At 37.6% G+C, this 19618-nt stretch overlaps 1 protein-coding gene across 2 annotated transcripts in view; it reads left to right on the top strand.

The window, feature by feature from the left end:
• BMPR1A (bone morphogenetic protein receptor type 1A) overlaps positions 1 to 19618 on the top strand; it is a 139431-nt gene that overhangs the window by 82798 nt on the left and 37015 nt on the right. For both annotated transcript variants that reach the window (XM_065922741.1, XM_065922740.1), the window contains exon 2: positions 200 to 314. The gene's annotated coding sequence lies outside the window, so the exon portion shown is untranslated. The remainder of the gene's footprint in view (positions 1 to 199; positions 315 to 19618) is intronic.

The following is a 19618-nucleotide window of genomic DNA, read 5'->3' on the forward strand; positions in this document are numbered from 1 at the left end:
AAAGTTGAAAATACTCAAAATTTAGAACATCTTTGAGCAAAGGTTTGTAAAGTGATAGTTTCTAAAGTGCTATATATAGAACTTTACATTAAAAATATACAGTTTTATACATGATAAAATTTTAGTATTTCTTCTACATGTGTTATTCCGGTAAATAAACATTCTTTCAATCTTAAATGTATTCTTTTTTTCTAAACAGATTTATGAAAATATGCATCAGTTTAATACTGTCTTGGAATTCATGAGATGGAAGCATAGGTCAAAGCTGTTTGGAGAAAATTGGAAGTACAGTTTTATCTAGCCACATCTTTGAGGTAAGAAAAAGACTTAAGAATATAATTAACGTGAAAATTCTCATTTCTTAGCAATTAAAAATTGTCCTATTTTATCATTGCAACTTTGTTATCTTTATTCTTGAATCACCTTCCTTATGAGTTCTTAAGTAGCTACAGCATTTTATCTCCTTATAAATGTTGAACGTCTTCAGGAGTAAAAAGTATTTATTACTAATACATCTTTCTTTATTCTAATTGGAGAAAATAAGCATTAAATGATGTATATAATTACTTCTTTCCTCTGATGATGACAAATCAGGTTAGAATAGAAGATTATATTAAAATGAATGTTTACATTATTCTGAAACTTTCACATATTTAGAATTTAGGATAAAATTGTTACTTTGAATAACAGATCTTTGGAGATAGAATTTATTGAAAGAAGTGGAAACTGCAGGGACAGGGGAGAAGCCATTCTAAGACAATGTGGATAGAGAAATCAAGTTCATTATTTTCAAATCCATAGAGACTCAGATTATCAATAAAAGGTTTAATCCTTTAGGGATGTGCATTTTTAAAAAAAAGGTAGAACACATATACATGTGTTATACTTTTTTCTCTTTAAATAGAGTTTGCTACTATTAGCTACTATGCTTTTTCCTCTTTTAAATAGTTTTGCTCACTGCTTCTGCTTCCTTATAGCATTCATTCATCCTCCTGTCCCTTCTAAGCTGGTCTGTTTGCTCTTTTGAGGAATAGTCATGATGTTCTAATTGTTTTTTGTCTTTTGTTAGGTTTCACTCTTTGATCACTGTGTTAGTTGCCATTTTTCCTTTCATGAAATACTGGTAGCTTCTATAACCCTGAGCTTTTCTCGTTACACTTCTTTAATTACTCCTTCAACTTTTTTTTCCTTTTTCCTCCTATTTTTGTTTGAAGAATAGTTGTCCTCCTATTACTAAATAATGACCTTCCCTAAGATTTTTATCTTTGAAATTCTTTAATGTCTTTCCTAACTTCTTGATTTCAGCAATTACCTCTGAAATGATCTCTCTCAACCTCATATTTCTGCTATGACAGTATTCTAAGCTTCAGCACGTATTTTCGACTGCTTGCTTCACACACGGTGTTCCCACTTCTGTCATTAGACCTCTTTGTCACCTGTGCTCACAGTCTTAGTGCAGAATCGGATTCTTTATCTTTTCCTTCCTACTCTTAATCAGAGATCAGGTCCTTTCAGCTTTACCTCTGTATCATGAATATTTTCATCATCTCTTTTCTAGTTCTCTCATCATCATCCAAGTTTAAGTTCTTCAGCATTTCACTTGAAATATTGAAGAACTCTCCACACTTAGTGTGTCTGCTCACTCTTTTTTTCTATCTACCAATTGCTACCAGCTTCTATTTTCTAAAAGGTATAATTCTGCCTGTACTGTCAGTGACTCTTTGCCAGCCTATCAAAGTAAGGACAGATTCCTTTAATAAGAAAGTCTCTCAACAGTGTAGCATTAAGCAGAGTGTAAGCTTTGCTTACATCCATCCACTTCTTTCTCTCTTTAAACACTTGCTAAACACCTGGTCTACACCAAGAACTGTATTAGGCGCTGAGAATACAAAATCTTCAGTAAAAATGAGTTCCTTACTTTACTCTCAAAGAATAATATGTTCAGAGATGAGTACACAAAGTTAATGCAATTTGAAAAGTGTATGAGATTGGGAAAGTATGTTGGTATCACCTAGAAGGGCTCCACCAATATTGTTAGAGGAGAGAATTGTCAAAGTGGCTTCACATAGGAGATGGTATTTGAGTGGAGTCTTACAGGATGAGTAGAATTGCCTTAGAATTGAGTAGAATTGGAAAAGAATTGCCTTACAGTTGGCTCAGTGGTAAAGAATCCACCTGCTGTAATGTAGGAGACGCAGGTTTGATCCCTGGGTCAGGAAGATCCCCTTGAGAAGGAAGTGACAACCCATTCCAGAGTCTTGCCTGGGAAATCCTATAGACAGGGGAAGCAGAAGAAACTTGAAATGTATAGAATGTACAAAAGACAGAGGAAGTAATTTTGCATGATTGGAATTCAGGATGTGAGAGAGGGTTTGAGTGACAAGGCTGAAAGAGAGCTTGTTTGTGAAGAACTCTGGATGCCATGGTAGGGAGTTTAGATTTCATTTTGTGAGTAGTTGGCAGTCTCTAGAAAGTTTAACAGAGGTATTTTGAATCATAATTGTGGTTTGTTACAATTAATATGGCAGTAATGTGAATGATAGTTTGGAAGGGGGAGATACCAAAAGCCAAGACACAATTAGGATACTCTTGTTTCAGTCAAGAAGTAATGAGAATTTTAAGGTAGGGATCAACTTATCTGAAGTTGCAAAAACCTTTAAGCATTGATTATTCAGCAAATATCTAATTTTCTTCTTCATAACCCTTTGCATGTATGATACTTTTCAGCTGATGATTTAAAATTGACCCATGTTTTTCCTCCTCCTGCTCATATTATTTTTTTCCAGACTTGTTTTTCCCTATTCTTCTAGTTTAAGACCCCAGAGCACTAATTTTTGTTTTACAGAATACTACTTTTTGGGGGTTCCTGTTGATCTGTGTAACAACAGTCACAGAGGAGAAATCAAAAAATAAAGAACACGGTCTTCATGTTAGAGAAATGGAGTGAGGACTCAGGGAGCTTGTAAGGTTGTAGGAGTCATTAGGCTTGAGGTAATACAATTCAGTCAGAGTGATGATAGCAGAAATAGAAAAGAAAAACAGGAGTAGGTATGTTATGAAGGAAGAAGGGTTACTGATTTGTGACTGGATATTGAAAAGAGATAATGATGCCCACGTTTTTTATCTGGATAGCAGGGATAATAATGTTGGGCATAGTGAAGAGCAAACAGAAGTAATTCTTTGAATCTGGTTGAATCCAAGTTTCCTAAGTTCAAAGAAACATTAACCCAGTGATGTTCTGCTATATTGCTGGTCTCTTCATTTGTTTACATATAACAAATACTTTTGCACATTGTTTTTCAAGCCTTAGCATAGTGAAAAGGAGATATTATTAAAAAAAGAAAGGAAAGTATTGCATCTTTTAGAAGAGTAGTTTGAAAAGAGATAAATAGTATTCTGCACATGTTTATCTTCTGTTACACTTTAATGCTGTGTAAGATTTAGTAAAATATAAAAATGTTTGAGGTATTTCTGCAGGTCTAATTCTGACACTCTTACTGAAAGATGGTATCTCATTTATTAGAATTTATTCCTAAATGAATGGAGACCTGTGAAGATACTCATTAAGCAGAATTTGATGGTTCCATATTAATAAATAAATGTTAGTATGATTATGTCCTTAGAGAAATACCTTATAGTGAGATAATGCTACCTCATAATATTAAACTGACTAGTTTTAATGCTTTTATTAAAGTTCTTTTCAACTATTAATTGATGGTTGATTTAGGACTTTGCAATATTCAGAAATATTTCAACATGGTATATTGAAAATAAAGTTGTCAGTCTCAGTTGCCCAGTCTCTTCTTTTTTTTAATCTTTTTAAAATGTACCACTCATCTTTCATTGGACGTTAATTCTCAGTTAGGATATAAAAGGATTCAGCAGATATCAAGTTCCTCAAAGAGAGGTACAGGGCAAAGATGGTCATGGTAAGAAATGCAGACTGTTCCCTTCACGCTGGGCCCTCATCAGTGGTTCTTATGTATGTGTTCATATTGGAGTTTCTTGTAAGAAACACAGTGGTTGAGAAGCTTGTCAGCTGCTAGGATCATAGAAACCCCAAAGGTATTCCCTTTGTTACACTGATTACTTGTTGTTACACTGGTAGTTACCTCTTTGAAATGCTCTGAGGGTGCTTTTGGGGGTAAAATCTTACATCAGTATCTAGTTTGGCAGCTCCTTTTTTTGACATCTGTGAATTTCTTCTTCACTGGCACAGCTAACACCATCTTGGTGTCTTGGATGTTCATTTTCACCCAATCTTTTCTAATAGTTCCGCTTAACTAGAAGCTACCCATTCTGATCTTCAACTTAGCCTTTCCTCTGTTAGCTGAATTCCCTTTAAATGAATTGTATTTTTTTAGGCCCATTCCAAAATTTTGGGTTCTGGCTGTAGGCATCTGTTATTCAGGGACAAACTAGTAGGTATGAAAGACAGAGTTGTTTCTATTCTGTGGACTGATAACAAAGGGACCAACAAATTGTTACCCATTCCTTGAAGCTCTGGGAGGAGTCCTCAGTGCTTCTAAGCCCTCCTAACTGCAAGGTCTGTTAGCAGTGTGGCAGATGACAGTTGCTTCTAGGTCTGCTAGAGATTTATTTTTTAGATGAGCAGCCTTTAGAGGGCCCTACATTGCACTAAAGCGGTTGCTGTTCCAACTTGAAAATGAGCTTCATCTTTACTGTTGGTCTTTCCATGGACTCCATTGAAAATGTTTTCCCACACCTACTGTTTTCTTTAGAGAAATCTACAACTCGTAGTCTCAGAAACATCCTGCAGGTCTTGCCCTCAGGCTCTCTGATTGCTGTGCTTCTCCTGAAAGGGAGACAGAGACAGTTTATTCTCATCCTCTTCAGTTCAGACTGCCTCCTCACAATGAATACACCTTTATTCTTTTCTCAATTTGAGTTTGATTTATATTCTCCTTGCTTACTTACTTGATCATTCTCCAGTTTGGATGCTTTTAGATTCAGGTAGTGGTTTGTGTTATTGCAGCTGCATATGATACTGTGGGAAGAGCATGCCACAAGGTTTCCAGTAGCGTCTTTTATGGTGGCTCAGACGGTAAAGAATCTGCCTGCAGTGTGAGAGACCTGGGTTCAATCCCCGGATCAGGAAGATGCCCCGGAGAAGTGAATGGGTACCCACTCTAGTATATTCCTTTTTTCCCCTCTCCCATTCTAGTATACTTGCCTGGAGAATTCCATGGACAGAGGAGCCTGGTGAGACAAGGGGGTTGCAAAGAGTCAGACACTATTGACTGACTAACACTTTCACTTTCTTAGTGACATTTCAATTCCTGTCTTTGTCCTCCATCCCAATGCTTCTCTCCTGTTCCACTGTTTTATATTTTCAGTGGTTTGTAAGGTAATTTCCAATGTAGGTGTCTCAGATAGAAATTCTAGTTTAACTTTTGAATTCATCTGCTTCCTTCCTTTCCTCCCTCTCTTCCACTTTCCGTTCTGTTTTTTTTGTGATTAAGTGTCAGAGGAGGTCTAATTGTCTCTTTTCAGAACAGTTTTAAAAATGTTTTCAAAGATTACATAAATGAGACATGCATAAGTTCTTGTATACAATTCTGAACAGTATGCACCAAGGCCTAAGGCCCTCTTCACTATCCTAATCCCATTCCCCTCCTTACCATGCTCCCCTCCACCCAGTTGGCATCTCACTGACCTTTATGTTACCATCAGGCTATTGATTTTTAGGATATGTTTTTATAAAATTATACATAATGAGAATACTTGCCTCAAAGTCAGTGTGAGGATTAAATGAATTAGTACATGTCAAGTATGTATGACATGTTAGATTTCTTACTTCATGGTATAAAAACAGTATTGTAAGAAAAAGTAAATAAACTTAGAGCACAGATAGTTTAAAATATGAAATAAACCAGAAATATTGGACCAAGGGGGGCTTTTGAGTATACTGAGCTTCCCCTTTCGTGACTTGAATTTAAATTTCTTTTCTCTACCATGTAGAAATCACCAGAAGGTGGGGAGCAAAGTTCCTGAGCTAGTACTAGGATTGTTGGCTTAGTTCAGTTCAATTCAGTTCAGTTCAGTCATTCAATCTTGCCTGACTCTTTCTGACCCCATGAATCGCAGCGCGCCAGGCCTCCCTGTCCACCAACTCCCAGAGTTTACTCAAAGTGATGTCCATCGAGTCGGTGATGCCATCCAGTCATCTCATCCTCTGTCGTCCCCTTCTCCTCCTGCCCCCAATCCCTCCCAGCATCAGTAGTAACTGGCAATAGGTTTGGAGATGCGTTGGTAGATGTCAGTATACTTATAAAGAACTTTTAGAGTTTATTATGTGATTTTTATAGTTGATTTAATTCCCCAATTATGTTTCCCTTAAGATACTAATATTTTTATTTCTTTCATTCACTTATTGAACACTTACTGTTTTGCTCAGTAACGTGCTAGAAAGTAGAGATTACAAGTGCTGCAAGATAAGTCAAAAAACATCTGATTAAATAAGTGTTATGAGAGGAGGGATCATGTTTGTTTCATTTACTATTGTATAATTGGTGTGAAGCAAATACCAAATAATTAATAAATACTTTATGAATGGGTGTTCATTGAGAGCTATGGTACAGCTGTGCTTCATGTTCTGGGTACACTGGAAGTACAGATAGGCCAGCTCACTCAGCCTGATATGTAGGAATCAGAGATTGCTTACACAGATGATGAGTAGAACAGGTCTGAAGAGTGAATTGTTGTTAACCTGGTGGGAAACAAAGGAAAGAACAAAAAGAATGTGCAAAGGAGTCTAAAAGGGGTGCCTGTAAATAGACTTCAGTGACTTCACTATAGTTGGATCATTGTAAGGGTATGAGAAGTGAGTGGGAGGATGGCGTTAGAAAGCCTGGCAGAGGCCAGATCATAACAATTTTTCTTATGTCTTGGTAATTCCGTCCTATGAAATGAGAATATTCATAGATTTTTTTTAAAGCAGAGACCATGACAAGGTCATTTAGTTTTAAAAGTTGTAAATTGAAATGTTAGTCACTCAGTCATGTCCGACTCTGTTTGACCCCTTGGGCTGTAGCCTGTTAAGCTCCTCTGTCCATGGAATTCTCCAGGCCAGAATACTGGAGTGGGTTGCCATTCCCTTCTCCAGGGGATCTGCCCGATCCAGGGTTTGAACCCAGGTCTCCCACATTGCAGGGAGACTCTTTACCGACTGAGCCACCAGGGAAGCCCTTTTTAAAGGTTAGGTTTGGTTTAGAAATTAGCATTTTATTGTTATCATTCACTAGGCTGTACAGTTCAAATGATCATAGCCTTATTTTTTGTCAACCAATACATTTAAGTTAAAACTGAATGACAAACAGTATATACAGACACGCATTTGGAAACTTAAAAACCTACCTCTGTAAATCCCACAGGTCAAAAATAAAATGATAATGCAAGTCAGAAAACACCTAGAACTAAACAATAAAGAAAATTAGGGCATATTAAACTTGTGTGACGTGTTGAAGGCTTACATTCAGTTCAGTTCAGTCACTCAGTCATGTCCGACTCTTTGCAATCCCATGGACTGCAACGCGCCAGGCCTCCCTGTCCATCACCAACTCCCAGAGTTTACTCAGACTCCTGTCCATCAAGTCGGTAATGCCATCCAACCATCTCATCCTCTCTCGTCCCCTTCTCCTCCCACCTTCAGTCTTTCCCAGCATCAGGGTCTTTTCAAATGAGTCAGTTCTTCACATCAGGTGGCCAAAGTATTGGAGTTTCAGCTTTAGCATCAGTCCTTCCAGTGAATATTCAGGACTGATTTCCTTTGGGATTGACTGGTTTGATCTCCTTGCAGTCCAAGGGACTCTCAAGAGTCTTCTCCAACACCATAGTTCAAAAGCATCAGTTCTTCTGCACTCACCTTTCTTTATAGTCCAACTCTCACATCCATACATGACTACTGAAAAAACCATAGCTTTGACTAGACAGACCTTCAGCCACTGTTTCCCCATCTATTTGCCATGAAGTGATGGGACCAGATGCCATGATCTTAGCTTTCTGAATGTTGAGTTCTAAGCCAACTTTTTCACTCTCCTCTTTCACTTTCATCAAGAGGCTCTTTAGTTCTTCTTCACTTTCTGCCATAAGGGTGGTGTGATCTGCATATTTGAGATTATTGATATTTCTTGATCAATCTTGATTCCAGCTCGTGTTTCATCCAGCCCAGCGTTTCTCATGATGTACTCTGCATATAAGTTAAATAAGCAGGATAACAGTATACAGCCTTGACGTACTCTTTTCCCGATTTGGAACCAGTCTGTTGTTCTATGTCAAATTCTTAACTGTTGCTTTCTGACTGGCGTACAGGTTTCTCAAGAGGCAGGTCAAGTGGTCTGGTATTCCCATCTCTTTCAGAATTTTCCAGTTTGTTGTGATCTACACAAAGGCTTTGGCATAGTCAATAAAGCAGAAGTAGATGTATTAAAAGATTAAAATATTAATAAAGTAAGCCCCTAATTTAAACTAGGAAAAGAACAGCAATATAAAGTGAAGTAAAATAGATAATAAAGATAAAAGCTAACACTTGTAGAGTATTTGTTATATGTACTAAGCACTGTTCCATATCGTTTACAAGGATTATCTCATTTGTAACAACACTGTGAGGTGTAGGTACTATTATTATTCCCACTTTACAGATGAGAAAACTGAGGCTTCTAGATAATGAGTGATAGAATTGGGTTTGAAATTAATGGGGGAAAAGACTTCTATGATATGATGGAGAGAATTAACATAGCCAAAAGTTGGTTTCTTGAAAAGACTAATAAAATGGACAAACCATTTGAATAACAGATCAAGAAAAACCCAGGAAGCACAAGTAGTATTGGGAATGGAAAGGAGGACATAACTTCAGATATAAAAGAGATTTTTTAAAAATAAGAGATACCTTGAATAGCTTTAGGCCTATACATTTTACAATATTTTTTCTTTTTTTCATTTTACAATTTAAATAAAGCAATTTTTAAAATGTTACTTAATAAAATTGATTATGGCTAAACAGAAAACCTAGATATTTCTTTTATTCTTTGAGAATTTTAATTTGTTGTAAAGATCTGCCTCCTCCTGTACACTCCCTGATAAACCCATGGCTCAGATAATTTTAAAGGTGAGTTCTGTTAAACTATTCATGTGGTAGATATGTCAAGATTTATGCAGACTATTTAAGAGAATAGCAAAATAAGGTTCCTCAGCTTATTCTATGTGAGTAGGTATAACCTTGATACTAAAAGCAGGCATGGATAATATGTGAAAATAATTATAGGTCAGTCTTTCTTATGAACATGGATATAAAAGCTAACAAAATGAAAAAAAAAAAACCTAACAAAATGTTAGCAAAACAAATCCAGTGGTGTTATTAAAACATGATCATGTGTATGATACTGCAATACAATTCTGATACTGCCTACCTACTGTTAAGTGTCAGACTCCACAAATTTAAGGGCACAGTCCCCAACAAAACTGTGCTCGCTTGAGATGCCAGTCACAAGTTTGGGTGTTCCCAGGCTACTCACACTTCTGAACTGGCTGCAAATCCAGGAGGATTCCCATGACCACCCTCCCACCCCCACCCCCGCAGTTTGACAGTTCATTTATATGACTCACAGAACTTAATATTATAAAGATGCAAATTGGGACCAGGCAAATGAAAGAGACATACAAAGTGAGGTTGGGGAGGGTTCCAGATGTGGAGCTTACGTGCCCATTTCCCTTGGAATCATGATATGTCATCCTGGCAGTGTATCAATATGTCACTAGCCAGGAAGGTTATCTGAGCCATGGTGTGCTGTTCTTATGGAAGTTTCATTAGATAGCCACAGTTGAACAACTGGCCACTTGACTGAACTCAATCTTTAGCCCTATCCAAACTCCCTCAAGATTGGACTGGCTCAAAGCCCCAACCCTCTAATCATATCACTGGTCATTTTGGTGACCAGCCCCCATCCTGAGTCATTCATTAGCATAAACTCAAGTGTGATCCATGAGGCTTGTAAATAACAAAGACACTCCGGTTACCCCGGAACCAGGCACAGAGACCAGACAAGATAATTATTATTTAATAATGACAAAGCAGATTTTATCCCAGAAATCCAAGAATGTTAGTGTGTTAATTATTATTGCTGCATAACGGTGCATCCTAAAACCTAGAGACTTGAGGTGATGAAAGCTTAAATTAACTTACAGGAATTCAGGAGCAATTTACTGGGTGGTTTTGGTTCAGGATATTTTGTGAGACTGTAGTTATGTCAGCAGGGGCTACCTTCATCTGAAAGCTTGACTGGAGGAGAATCCACTTCAAAGATGGCACGTTCCCTTGGCAGTTGGCAGGAGCCTCTGTTCCTCACTGCATGAGCCTCTTTACAGATTCTTTGAATATCTTTGCACAATGGCATCTGACTCTCCCCAGAATAAATGGCCCAAGAAAGAGAGCAAGGAGGGAGCTGCATTGCCTTTGAAGACTGAGTCTCAGAAGTCATGCTTTGTCACTTTCACTTTATTCTGTTTGTTAGTAGGGAGTCACTCAGTCCAGCCACTTTCGAAGTAATTAGATTCCATCTCTTGAAAAGAGGAATATGAATGAAGTTGTGAATCCTAAAACTACCATAGATGGGTTACTCTTTAAGAGAGCTCTTAATATGGATTATTGCTAATTAATTTATGCATTAGCACAATGAAGGAGGAAGCCACTGTGATTATATCAGTGGGTGGAGAAAAAACTTGATGAAATTCAACCCCATTTATGATGAAAACTCTTAGCAAATAAAGAATAAAAGGGGACTGTAATGTGAAAAAGAATATCATTAAATTTATGATTAATTTAGGAAGAATTTATATACATGATCTTGAGGTTTTCTGTGTATCATATAGTATATTTTTCCATATGTTAAGTTTATTCTCCATCCTTCAGCAGTATTTTAAAATTGTTCTTATGCCATTTGGAAGTACAAAATGGTACAGTCCCAGAAGGGATTACCAAAATATCTACCTAATTACCATTAGACCCAGAATCCCACTTCCAAGAAATCTGTCTTTCAGAATTATTTACCCAAACAACAGTAACAAAAGCATCTATTTTGGTTTATTTATTGCAGCGTTTATTGCGATACCAAAACATGGGAACAGCCTAAATGTCCATCACTCTCAGAAAAATGGAACACTGTATAACAATGAAAATGAATTAAAAGGAGCTATGTGTGGCTATGATGGAAATCACAATATTGAGTGAAAAATAAGCAGAATATTAAAATATATACATATTAATAGAATGATACAATTTTTATACATCTGTAGCAAATTTGACAGTATGTCAAACAATATTGCCTGGGATATATACCACATAAAGTATAAAAGTATATAAAGACAGCACTGTTAAATGCCAGTCAGAATAGTGGTTCCCTCAGTTCCAGAGAAAGTGTGCAGCTTCAGTGATACTTGGCCTGCTTTACTCAGCGCCTAGATAATTCTTAGGTGATGTCTTTGAGGCACTGTATTCAGTGAGTGTAGTTTATATAGACTAATAGGATATGAGAGATAGAAGTCTTCACTGTATTATATATTTTAATAAATGAATTTAATAAAATGGTTATTTTGTTTCAGATGAGGAAACTAATGTCTAGAGATGGAAGTGAGTTTTCCAAGATCAACTAACCAACTAGACAGAATTTGCAACTGAATCCTAGGTCTCCTGACTCTAAGACTGTTACTTACAATCCTTTCTTTAATAAAAGTGTAAGTTGATAAGTAGTTAAACTAGGTATCTTAGAGCTGAAAAAAGGATACTAGAGGGGGAAAAAGGACATATTAATGTCAAGTCTGCCACAGAACTCCTTCCTAAAGACACTCTAAACTAGCACATTTTAACCTAAAAAACATTCTGACAGTGTAAAGAAAAGGGAGATGTTTTATCTAAAAAGCGGAAAACTTCCTAGATTTCCAAGCGTTTCACATTAATACGCCCAAATTTGTAATCTTGAGTGTTGTTTCTTAGACCTACAGGTTTGCAAGGTTTAGTTCCCTATAGTTTGTGGTTCATGCTTGTCAGGGAAGAATTGTTAGCAGCCTGATTTTAACACCTTCTATTCTTATTCAGGGCCTTTGGTGAGTTTCAATTTACATATAAATATTACCTTTGAACCCTTCCTTTGTCTGCTTTAAGTGTAGATAGTGTCTCTGCAGTTGAGTGTAGATAATGCTTTGAAATTCTCTTCATCAGACCACGTTGTTTGCTCCCCCAAAAGGACTGTATTTTCTTTTTGTCTGTGGTTATTTCCACAATTATTTTACTTGCTAAAACTGTGGGGTATTGTCAGATATAACCGAAGCCATTGTTTGCCTTAAGCAATATTTTAGATCTTGGGAAACAATGTTTCCTTAAACATGTCTTTCTTAAGACCTTCTAATTTGTATGTTAAACTTGAGTGTATCCACTGAAAACAGTGGGAAAAAATTGTGTTTTTTTTTTTTTACTGGATCTTGACACAAGTCAGGACTCAAAGTGAACCAAAGGAAGTGGTGTGGTTTTTGTATCATTTCAGTTGTGTTGAGATAAGGAAATGGAATAGTTTACCCACAGCAAAACCCTTATGGGAAAGTCTCGTTTGTATATGAAAGTAAAAGGAATTGGCATAACGTTTTAATTCCTTCTGTTGTACTCAATCATTCCCTCAGCAAATATTTATTTAGTACCAACTCTGTGCCAAGCACTGTTCTAGTTGCTAGAAATAACAGAGTAGACTTATACCCTTGCTCCTACAGAGTGTACATTCTGGAGCAGGTAGCAGGCAATAAAACAAATAATAAATTATATATTAAATTACAGGGTGACAAGTGCTAAAGAGAAAAAAAGATATCAGGGATGGAGTATGGGAATGCCAGGGATGCAGATGGGATTACAGTTTTAAATAGGGTGCGCAGGAACACTAAATAAGAAAGGGATGTTGAGTAAGCACTTAGAAGAGGTCAGGTAGCAAGTCATACAGGTAGATGTCTTGGGGAGGAATGCCATAGGGAGAGGACCTTGCTAGTGCAAAGGTCCTGCAGTAGGGCCATCCCTGACGTGTTTGAAGAACCGGGAGGCCCTTGCTGCTGAAGTAGAGGAATTGGAGTCTTACTGGCTGTTGTAAACGTCAGCTTTTACACTTGAGTAAGTTGGGAAACCATTGGGAGGTATGAAAAGGGGAGTGATGCGATCTAGTTGCTTTCTGTCACCACTTTGGCTGCTGTGTTGAGAATATACTGTGGGTGGATATGGGTTGAAGCAGGGAGTCCAGTTCTAGGAGGCTTTTTCAGTAATCCAGGCAAAAGGTGTTAGCGGCATCGACCAGAGAGAGAACAGTGGAGTCATGAGAAGTACATAGGTTCTCGATATATTTTGAAGGAAGAACCAACAGGATTTGCTGATCTCATGGACTGTGGAGTATGAGAAGGAAGGAGGGAGTTGCCAAGAGTGACTGAAAGGTTTTAGGTCTGGGGAACTAGAAGTAGGGAGGCTGCTGTGTTGGGAAAGACTGAGGGTGCAGCAGACTTGGGGATAAAAAGAGAAAGACCGGAGCAGTAAATTAAATAGCTGCTAATTATATTCAGTAAATTTTTATGCTGTGTGCGCTCTCTCTTAGAAGTAATTCTACCTTGTACCAGTCTTTTTTTTTTTTTTTGGCATATGCGTTATCCAGTATCTTTTCTGAGATATTTGGCTAAAACTATTACTTTTATACTGACCTAACTCGGAATATTCAAGTATACTTTCTCCTTTAATCTTCTGTTATAATAGAAAAACTGACTCTCTCTGACCTAAAAAATAAAGAGAATTTATTGGCTGTTAATTGAAAAGTCCCTAAGTAATTCAGACGTCAGGCAGAGTTGCTAAAGCAGCTCGTTGGTAGCTCCAAGGATCTGGCTTCTTTTAGTCTCCTGGCTCTACCTCTGGTTTCCCTTCAGGTCCCAACATAGCTGCCAGCAGCAGCAATTTTCTTATTCATAGTCAATCTGAAAGAAAGACTGTCTCTACTGGCCACCTTAGACACTATGTAAGAACAGTTTACCCCTGAACTTTTCATTGTGGCATAGAAGATAGAAAACGCTAATTGGCTTGGCCTAGGTGGGGCCTCGCTTCAGAAAACCTGTATACACTGCATTTTTGAAAGCTATAGATAGAGAAAAAGTGGAGAAAAACATTTGATTTTTAAATTCCTTTTGCGTTGTACAATCTCTTTGGTTAACACAGCAAGAATATGATTGTTTTTGTAAAGTGGTTGAATGAGAAGAAAAAAAAGCAAAAATAAAGTTGCATTCAGACATTAGTTTAAGATAATTTTGCTTCTAAGAGGCTTAAAACTATTGCTTTTTGAACATCTAGCACCTCAGAGGAGCCTTCAGATAATGATGGAATCTGGGAAATTCCCTGGCAGTCCAGTAGTTGGAATTCTGCACTTCTAACTATCTAGGGCAGGTTCAGTCCCTGGTCAGGGAACTAAAATCCTGCAAGCCTTGCAGTGCTGCTTCACCGCCCCCCCCCCCCCCCCCCGCCAAAAAAAAGGAATCTGATTGGTCGTTCTAGTCAAGAACAGGTGTTTCTCAACAAGGAGAGCCCTGTTGGCATTTGGTTGAGATAGTTCTCTGATTTGAGGGATTGTCTTTGCACATTGCATTGTATTTTCCATTTTGGTCTCTGGTTACTGTGTATCCTGTCATGCCCCAGTTATTGGTCCAACCAAAGTTACCTGTGTGTTTCCAGATTTTCTTAGGGAGGTACAAAATTGAAAAAAAGTGTGATTTTTTGAAAAAGTGTTGTTTCATATTAAGAGCATAAATACACACATACTTTGATTTGGTTTCCTGAGATATGGGTTTGCTCTTTGTTTTTCTTGAAGTTCTGCTTTGATTTTTTTTTTTTCTCCCTAGTTCTAGAGATTAGATATATTCTCCTTAAAATTGATTTAGCGTTTCAATTAAACTTTTTTGGCCACAGGGTTCTACTAAGTTAATTACAAAAGTTTTTTATTAAATGTAATGTTGCTAACTAAGGAGAAGAGAAATCTGTTTTGATAGCCAAATTCAAGCATTTTGACTTGGGTAACATGGGTTAGAATAGAAGGACCAACTAGTCTTGAACAAATTTCTGACTTTGATAGGTTAAAATTATTTGTGGTCAGAAAAAAATGTACTGAGTCTAGAAGAACTCATTCCTAAAATCAGAATATCTTAAAATACTCTCTGAATATCTATTAAAGCTCACTTTATAAGCACTTAGGAAATGTTAGACCTCTTTGATGAAATGAATGTATATGAAAATGTCTATGTGGTATGTGTGGGTATAGTCAGTCACTTGCTCTCTGAGATCTGTTTTCTGAAAATATTTGTATCAATCAGGGCCCAGTCAGGAAGATTGAAACCACACTGGTTATTTTAACAGAATTTGGTGTAGGGAATTAACTGCACAAGTACTGGAGGGTTAAAAAGCCAAACGAACATTGGAATTAAACAGAAATACTAATTGTGGGAACAAATACACCCCTAAAGGCTGAGGTTTCAGAACCTAAAAGCTTGGAGGAAAAACTGCCCTTGTGGAGCCCTCACCCAGTCCTCTATGAAGGGAGCTCAGAGCCCAGCTGTGCCGGCACCCGAGGATCTGCTCTGGGATCTTGAAGCACTGGCGCTCAAACCCTGGTGTGTAGGCACATCTAGGTCTGAACAGGGCCCACAAGGCTAGTTCTGGGAGTATAGAAGGAAGCTGAAAACTGAATCTGCTGCTGCAACCATGGCAAAGGATATTATTCAGGTAGCTCTGACCGGAACAACAAACAAAATCAGGAAGATGGAAGTTCCTTCTTCCTTCCTCCAGTCTTCTCTAGTTCCCATTTTGCCAGAACCTGTCAAGGAGCCAGCTGGTAAAAGACTTGTTGTCAGGTAAAAAACCTGTCCCAGGTCAGCATCACATAACAGTGGTTAGGATGTTTGGTTGTTTCTTTTTTTTGAGGGGGGGGGTATTATTTTGTTGTTGCTGAAAAGCAATGGTGTAATAAGGAGCACTGTAGTTTTCTTTTCTTTTTTTTTTTCCTCATTATCTATCACTCTTGACTGAACGAGTAGAATTTGGGCCTTCTCAGCAGCAGCCTTGCCACTTACTGGTTTTGTGAACTTGAGCAAGTTTCTTAACTTTGCTGAGCATCATTCTCTTCTGTGATGATGAAATAAAATCTTACATGGCTCAGTAGAAAATAGCTTCCTATTTCCCTTTTGATGTACTTGTGCTTAGTCGCTCAGTCCTGTCCGACTCTTTGCAACCCTGTGGACTGTAGCCTGCCAGGCTCCAGGCTCCTTTGTCCATGGGGAGTCTCCAGGCAAGAATCCTGGAGGGGTTGCCATGCCCTCTTCCAGGGGATCTTCCTGACCCAGGGGTTGAGCCGGAGGTGTCCTAAATTGCAGGTGGATTCTTTGCTGACTGAGCCACCAGGTTTAAGGTACTTACTTGTGTGCTTACTGGATAAAACACTGCACTTGGGAATAAAGACCTGAGTTGTAGTTTTTCCTTCAAGTTACTAGCTATGTAGAACTCAGCAAGTCACTTTAGCTTCTTGAACTTGTCTTCTCTTTAAAAGTAGGAATAATTTTACTTACTGTAATGGTCATCTATATATGGTGTGAAAGTGAAATCGCTCAGTTGTGTCCAACTCTTTGAGACCCCATGGACTTGTAACCTACCAAGCTCCTCCATCCATGGGATTTTCCAGGCAAGAATACTGGAATGGGTTGTGTTTCCTTCTCCAGGAGATTTTCCTGACCCAGGGATTGAACCCGGGTCTCCCGCATTGTAGGCAGACACTTTACCATCTGAGCCACCAGGGAAGCCCAATATATGGTGTAATACATGTAAAACTAACTTGCACATTATAAAAATGGTAATATGCTAACAACATAAAGTTGCCACTAAATACTGTATATGAGTTTCTCTCATTTAATTGGCATAAAAGAACTAGATCTGTCTTTTGCTCTACCTTGAACCAGTCACTAACCACATAGCACTGATTTTATCTCTGTAAAAATACTATGCAGAAACACACAGTGTTGTTTACCATTACCCATAGTATAGCTGTGTGCGTGCGTGCATGCGTGCTGTCACTTCAGTTGTGTCCGACTCTGCGAAGCAGAAACAAACACAGTATTGTTTACCGTTACCCATAGTATACCTGTGTGCGTGTGTGCCGTCACTTCAGTCGTGTCCAACTCTTGGTGACCGTATGGACCATAGCTTGCCAGGCTCCTCTGTCCATGGAATTCTCCAGGCAACAGTACTAGAGTGAGTTGCCCATACCCTCCTTCAGGGGATCTTCCCAATTCTGGGATTGAACCTGTGGCTCCTGCATTGCAGGCGGATTCTTTACCACTGAGCCACTGGGAAAGCCCTGTTGGGGTGACCAGATTCTGATCCCTCCTAGGCATTTCTGCAACTGCTCTGCCTGTTTTGTTGTTGTTTATTTCTTTGTCATTTGTGCTTTGTTCTAGAGGAGAGACAGAAGAATTAACACCCAGACCCCCTCAATTAACTGCTGGCATTAAGAATCTTTTCTGACCACTGATGTACAAATGAATAGACAGCATAAACTAGTTCTAATTACTTGTGAGGTTTTTTGTTTAATATGGTTAAACAAACAAAAAAACTGTGAAGAAACTAGGTTAGTGAATTTGTTGAACGGTATTTTGAAAATAGATTATCTCCTGTTTCTTAAAATAGTTAATAAACCAAGAAGCATTTATTTGTACATCTAATATTGAGGCCCCTAGTGAGGGATATAAAACTTCTAAGCACATCAACTATAATAATGCCATACCAGTTTGTCTTGCATCTCTGTTCCAGGAAGAATTTTACTTGTGTTGAGAACAGTTTCTTGGCACAGAAGGAAAGTAAAAGATATTGAATGAAGAGAGGGTAATTGAGCAGAAAAACAAAGGTTTAAATATGTTAAATTTACTTTGAATAAATAATTGAACATTGGAAAAAGGGAAGGTCTAGTGAGAAGGTAATTTCAGGGGTGTTGATAAAATTAGTGACCTCAGGGTGGATGGAGACACTACAATTAGAAATGTGTTTATAAAGTGGGACTTCCCTAATCCTACTGTAGGTCAGAAGTTAGCTATAAGATTGGTTCTCTTTGCTCCTTTTTCTGACTTCCCAAAAGACCTCATTATGAATGTCTTACCCATCACAAGTTTTCACAGCATGGACTCTAAGGCAGACTTTTTGATGAGATTCCTATGTATTACCACAGATAACTCACATAACTTTATTTAAGCATGTTATTTTCTTAAGGTTTTGTGTTTAAATTTGAGTGACTGTTTTTTACACTAATATAAAAATAACCTGAATAGTGTTGCTCCATTTGTATATGTATATATTAGTTTAGGGATTGATGGGGGTGGAAGTTAGAAATGGGGAAAAGATGGATGAGTTGCTTGTTAAGGGAAAAGACAATATTCTTATGCTAATCCAGGCTCTGGATCAGGAGCAAAGCAGCCATGCAAACAATGGCTGTGGAGCCAGAAAGTCTGCAATGAGTCTAGTCCTTCTCAGAAAGCTTGTCAGACCAGGCGCCTGGAGCTGCCTAGGGGGAGGGACCCCTGGAAGGGAGAGTTTTCTCCTTACTACTTTATGGAGTTGGCAGTTAGCCAGCTTGTTGAAAATTCCCAAACCTCACTACTAGAAAGTAAAAATTAAGGGTGGAGGGCTTAACGGGAAGCGGAAAGAATGACTTTAGTCTGTTTTTTCAGCTGACTTCGGCCTTTTCCTGTTTTTTGGGTTTTTTTTATCCTGATAGAACTATTGGTTTAGCTTTCTTGCTATTTGCGAAGCTTTAAATTTTTTTTTTATTTAAGAATAATTTATATTTTATTGAGTAATGTTGTCATAGTCTTATTTTCCTGAAGAAGAAGCCACCAGTCTATGTATACAGGAAAGGAAAGTAATCTATTTAGATTCCTATTTGGACTAACTAATAATAGCTTTTAAACACCAGCATCATTTTAAAATTTTGATCATGTGGCATTTCAGATGTCACTTACTTATTTCTTAACGTTGTATGATCAGATATTTTTAATTTTAATAGAAAAATTCCAATGAACTATTCTAGGAATTTAAAAATACTTTTATTTTCAGGTATTAGGATTATAAAAGTACTCAGTTTCAGGAATGGTTGCGAAATAAGTTTACTATTTTTGTTACATTATGATTATAGAAAAAGTTAATATGCTGGAACAAATAAAGGGGAAGTCATCAGTATTTTTATTATTAATTACAACAGTAACAATTGACATGTATTTACTGAATGCTTAATATTTAGATCCAGGGTGCTAACTCATTTGGGTTAGTAATACTGTTCCCATTTTGTGGCTAAGGAAACCGAGACCTAGATAGATTAAATAACTTCCCCCCAAATTACATAGCAAATAAATAGTGGAGCTGATTTTGAAACCAGTAGACATCAGAATATACTTTCTTCAGTTTGCCAGGGTATTATATGAAATAAGTGCCTTTATGTAGAACACAAAACTGATGTTATCTTTATGGATTCCATAGTTTAAAAAGGCAGATGTAATAGTGTATAGT

Source organism: Muntiacus reevesi, chromosome 2 (genome assembly GCF_963930625.1).
Source record: "Muntiacus reevesi chromosome 2, mMunRee1.1, whole genome shotgun sequence".
NCBI lineage: Eukaryota > Metazoa > Chordata > Mammalia > Artiodactyla > Cervidae > Muntiacus > Muntiacus reevesi.